We start from the raw sequence: 6,214 nt of genomic DNA, 5'->3' as shown, positions 1-6,214 counted from the left end.
TCATTCCAAAAAGAACACAAACGGATTAAATGTAGATAAACATGTTTACCTGATACCCTTGCACCAAATTTTAAAAATTGTTTTGCAACTGATAAATATGAGATTGTTTGTAGATAATGAAACCAGTTATCATTTTTGACTATAGCATCGCTCCTGGAGTGTTCAAAAGTCCACTCCAGCCTCGGTTACCTTTCTGTTGAATGCAACAAATACTTATTTAGTGTTTACGCTGTGCTAAGTCTTGGGTATACAACAGTAAACAAGCCAGGAAAGGTCCTTTTTCTGCTGGAGCTGACTTTATGTCCCCAGAGAACCCTCATCCCACCATAATCTAGCTGGTCACCCAGTCTCCAAAGTTCTCACCAACTCTCACCTCCTCCAACCATTATGATGCTCTGAAATAGTAAGCGCTGATTCCAACGTGTCCTTGTTTCACTTTATCACTCAGGAATACACCTTTAACTCAATTAGAGTTGTCTGCCTAATTTCCCACTTCCGGTCACTGGCCTTCCTGGGAGAGATGTGTTCTGTTCTGTAGAGACACTGTCTTGTCACCCTCCTCTAGCCAAGAGATATGTTCTGTAGAGTTATCTTCTAAGGCACTGTGGTTATTTACAGTAGATACTACTCAGATAATTACCAGAATTTCATAACTTGCCCAAAACTTCAGCCTAACTCAGAGTTCTTACCTCAGCAAGGGTCAGAGGGCCACATTTTTTTAGTACTTTGCAAAAATGTTGCTTCAAATAGTGATAAACTTGTGGCCCAGATGGTTTTATTTCTTCAGTCCTAAGGTCAAGTTTAATGGTGTTCATCTGAGAAAGTGGCTCAACAGGCTTCCTTCACCCTGTTGGGTTCTGTATCCATGAGGTCAGAAAATAATGAGTCATAAAAACCTACATTAGGGAGATTGTCTTCCTACAAACTGCTGGCAGCTGGAGTCGAAAATAGGGTTTAAAACGTCCACAGTACTGGCAGGTGGGAAAACACAGCTGGGCTATGATGCCACCTCCAATACCGATTCTTCTGCGAAGTATAAAGAAATAACCACAGGTGTTTTTCTTGCACATTTTTCTTACTTTTAAAAAGAGCTTCAGATATTTTTAATGTAAATAGTAAAGTTCCTTCAGATACTTTTATATAAATATGAGTTTCAGGACTGAGAGAATGGACATGGGATGGGAAAGGGGGACTTAGTAGCTGATGAGAAAAAAAAAGCGCTGGGGGTAGTCAAGGAGTAAATAAATACCTTTGCTTAAAAAGCACACCAAGCAGAGATGAAAGAGTCAACAGAGCTGACAATATTTCAGTTGCCGTAAAGTCCTAGAGTTGAGCAAAATGAATCCAGATGAGAGGTGGGCTATAAATTGGCTGTGGGAATCAGTGGGCTTCTCCAACTGTCCAAGAAGTGAAGGAGCCATGGGGAAAGGGGCCTTGAATGACAGATTCATTGGTGCAAATGCTCAGGACTATTCTTAGAGCCATCACCTATGGGCTCTGAAAAAAAATGCCGGTACTTCCCCATGGTTATGCCCTTCCCCCCTGGTTATTATTGAAATACTGTGATACTTAGTTAATGTGGTGTAAAGGTGTTGCTCTACTCGCTGGGTGGGTAAATGTCTTGTCGTCTACCAAGCACCATTTAAGTCTGTGTCAAAGAAGCCAGCACCCTCTTTTACATTGGAAAAATACCTCAAGTGGTGACTAGTAATAATGTCACTGTCAGATTTGAAACTTAGGCAGAATAGAAGCAAAAATGGGGGGGAGAGAAGGGGATACACGAGTGCCCATTGTTAGCAAGATGAGATCAGAGGGAGGAACTGACAAATGCCCCCAGTTCCTCCTCCACTTAAAATCTCATAGTTAGAGACAACAGAATCCACCTCTTACTATCTTAAACAAAGGACTTCATTGGAAGGGACTCACCGCCCTGAAGGAAGGCTGGTGGGCCAGACTTGGATGACAGTGGAAACCAAGAAACCAGGGCAATCAGGAAGGCCAAAAAGCTGAGAGATGACAACTATCTTTTCAGCAGCAGCAGCCTAGGCAGGATGCCATCTGCTGCTGCTGGATATCGCTCTCTGCTCCAGACTCAGTCCTGAGGAAAGCATCCAACTGGCCAAGCCAAGGCCATTCCAGCCAACTCTCAGCAGATGTAGGATGGTCTCCCTTGGCTCTCATAGTAGGAAAGGCAGTGCACCAACTCCCCCCACAGTGCTGATGTCCCCTGCTGCTCTGAGAGCCGGACACTGGCTACATCCAAAATGGCACATCTGGTACACTAGAGTTAGGAAAAGGTAGGCTAGAGGTACTGGCACAGCCTTGTGGCCTTAGGAGCAGCTAGTGGGAGTTTCCTGATTTATTTCCTGCTCATAAACCGAAGTGGCCCAGAGGATTGGAGACTGCTGGCCCCAGTTCTCTTCAGCTCATTTCTCTGTGTTTAGCCTCTGATCTCATCCTGAAAGAAATAACAGGATGGTAGAGAGGCTGGTGAGAGGCGTAGCCTGAGTTTTAAAGCCCATGGCGAGAGTTAAAATGTTGGCTTGTGGATGTCTACCAAGTACTATTACCCCCAAAAAGGCTATCAGCTAGAGCAGTCACTTCGCCTTCAGGGCAGTTAGTCTGTTCTTGCTTTAAAGCCTGCTGTTTCCTTCCTCCAAGAAGTCATGAACTTTAAATCATGCTGAAATCTGAATCGAGGTATATAGTCTTTCCTTTACTTAATGAATTTTCTGGGCTCGTGGACACAGGTGAATTTGGGAGGTAACACTTAAGCCCCATAAACGAAATAATGGGGAGCTATAGCATGAAGTTCAGGATGAGCTCTGGGGTAAAAGGATTGAAACTCAGGAAGCTTCTTAACAGTTTTTCTTTTTTCCTTTGCATGATATAATTCACAGACTATCCAACTCACCCATCTAAAAGAGTGTGCAAGTCACTGTTTTTCAGCATGTTCATGGTTGTACAACCCACACCGCATTTTAATCTTTGAACATTTTCATCACCCCAAAAGGAAACCTTGTACCCCTCGTCAGCCACTTTGCATTTCTCCCCACACTCCCTTCATACACCCCGAGGAATTAGTAACCTTCTTTTTGTCTCTGTGGATTTACCTCTTCTGGACACTTCACATCAATGGAATCACACACTGTGTGGCTTTTTGTGTCTGGCTTCTTTTACTTAGCATGTTTTCAAGAACCATCTGTGTTGTAGCATGAATCATTTTAATGCCCTGGAATACTCTCTTGAATGCCTACACATAGACGTGCTGGGTCATATGGTAACTCCATGTTTAACCTTTCAAGGAGCGCCCAGACTGTCTTTCACAGCAGCTGTACCATTTCACTTTTCCCACCTGCCATGTTCTCAACATCCTTGCCAACACTTGCTATCTTCATGATGATAGCCATCCTAGTGGGTGTGAATGGTAGCTCTGAGCGTGGAAGTGATTTGCACTTCCCTCATGGAAATGAGGTTGAACATTTTTTTTTTCATGAGCTTAGTAGCCATTTGTCTATCTTCTTTGGTGAAATATTCAAATTCAGATTCTTCGCCCATTTTTGAATTGGATTATTTGTCCTTTTCTTACTGAGTTGCATGAGTTCTTATTCTATTCTAAGTCCAAATCCCTTATCAAATGTGTGACGTTCAGGTATTTCTCCCGTCTTGTGGGTTGACTTTTCACTCTCTTGTTGGTGTCTCTTGGCACACAAAAAGTTTTCATTTTGAGGAAGTCCTATTTATCGATTCCTCTTAATTTTGTCATTTGTGCTTCTGGTGTCATATGTAAAGAGGCTTTGCCTAAACCCAAGCTCATGAGTATTTACTCTTATCTAGTCTTAAGAGTGTTACAGTTTTAGCCCTTATATTTAGGTTTGTGCTGTTTAGAGTTAACTTTTGTATATGGTGTGAAGAAGGGAGTCTTAACTGTTTTTGCTTAACAGCAATAATTGATGGTTGGTGGCAGCACCTAAAGAAGGAATAAATAATGAGATTTATTATTTTTTTTCTCGGTCTGAACTACATTTTCCAGGGTCCCACCCTCAACTTCTGTATTCTTTCTATTTCGCTTTAAATGTTTTAGGCTGTGGGATATTAGCATTACTGTGGCTTTCAAGATCTTGACTCATTGCTTATGTATGATACCCAAGGACATTATTTAGAGTGGCAACACCTACATAGCCATTGTAAGCTATTTATTTAGTTATATTTCATTCTGGACAAAAGAATCTGTGCTGCCTGGAGTCGCATTTTAGGAGCGAGCAAACTATTCTTGTGTAATAATTATTATACCAATAGCAAGAGAAAAACTAACTCATCACCCTTGCTGTTTGTTCCCTGAGCCCTAGACTATTAAATTTGGAGCGAATCAAGTAATGAACGTGCTGAGGTGAACTTTTAGGAGAAAATATCATTGCCCTTGCAGGTGTAGCTCATTTTGATGTAGTGAGGGTCAAGGCCAAGATTTTCCCATTACAGGGAGCCTCCCATGGTCAGAGTTGATTTCTGAAATCTGTAGGAGGTTTGAATAGGCTTAGGCCTGTATCTGGCTGTGCACTCAAAACAGATTTCCGCTCTTCATCTCTTCTTACGGTCTGTTCCATCAAATGGCCCAGGCGACTGAACTTGAATCCCTAGTTCCCTTACCAAAGTGTGTGATTCTCCCTTCCTAACAACTCTTTCCCTTGCTCTCCCTGCCTCCTCTTGAGTCCAGATCCACATAAGTCCTGGCTTACTCATAAATTCCCTGAGTCCAGGATCACCCCCTTTTCCTTCTGTGGCCCCAAAGTCTGATAGGAAGTATTCAACAAGTCTTTCTTGATTATCTTCATTCCACCATATTTGCACAATTTTGCAACTGTCTTTATGGGACTCACCCGCCCCCAGAGTAGAAATTATAGTGAAATGATCAACACATGAGAAAGAAGGCAGCCTTTCTCTTTCTGCACACAAACCTTGCAGGTGTGGGTGTGACTAAGGTAGTGCTACTTCGGGCTGAGCGCATTTTTAACAGTGGATGGGGGCAAACCAAAGCAAGGAGTTATCTTATAGCTGTTGCTTGTGGTATAGATTTTTCTGAAGGGGACCAGGGTCCACGCTCTGGTATTCTTCATCATCTGGAGGTGGAAATCTGCAATGTCAGGACCCCACCCTCTGACCCTCACCCCTGATGGAGCCTTCCTGCTCTCTTGGTCCATACCCCACTCCCACCACACCCATACTTCAACCTCCCTGTTGTGAATCTGAGGACATTGTGATTCCTTTCTCCGACTGACTATTAAAAGATGAAATCAAAACATCCTCAAGGTCAAAATGTCAAGACTAAAAATCGTTCATGCTTCAACAATGAGACTAAAACATCTAATCCTGTTTTCTTCTGTGTTTCCGGTTACTTGATTATAGCACTTTCCCTCCTTAGCACTCCTATTCCCTCCTCCCTGTGTTCCTGCCTTTCCCTGGTCTATCTCACTAACTCTTTGGGACATCAAGGATCTTCTGTTCCAGTGATCTTTCTCTGGCACTTCCCGGCCGGGTTCAGTGTCCATCATTTTGTTCCCACTGCACCCCATATCTATTTATTGTACTTAAGGTATGTCAAAACCATCTAGGTATTCAGGCTGGCCTTGACCACAGACTGTAAGGTCCTTAAGGCAAGAATGCCATTTTTTTAATCTTTGTGTTTTCAAGTGCCTAACACAGTGATTGATAAATAATAGAAACCCAGTAGGTATTTGTTGACATGGACGAATCTGAACTTACTATAATATGAAATTAAATATACTTGTTCTTTATTTCCTAGAGAAGTTCTTAGGATACTACTATAGACTTATACATACTTGAAGCTTTCATGAGGTTGACCTTGGGCATGTTGAAGTTATAGAGATTATTGTTAAATGATTTTTCATACCAAAGAATGATAGAAGAGGAAGATACATACCCATAATATTAACGTACATTGTGCCGAAAGTGGTATGTTAAACTTTGGTATGTTAAATTTTAGTTAGCTATGCTGTAGCCAAAATTGTTCTGAGAGTATGAGCAGAGTAATTCTTCCTTAATGCAATGAAGTGTCTGAAAACCCATTGACAAATAGGATCACTTTTTGCTTTGTTTTCAAAACTCGCAGGCTTGGGTATTTTAAGAAATAATACTCAATGTTATTTGAACTTTAAGTATTCGTTTCACAAGTCTAACAGATTCTTTTCCCATCTCT

The sequence above is a fragment of the Meles meles genome, chromosome 6 (assembly GCF_922984935.1).
Source record: "Meles meles chromosome 6, mMelMel3.1 paternal haplotype, whole genome shotgun sequence".
NCBI classification, from domain to species: Eukaryota; Metazoa; Chordata; class Mammalia; order Carnivora; family Mustelidae; genus Meles; species Meles meles.
Note: the sequence above shows the minus strand (reverse complement) of the source record.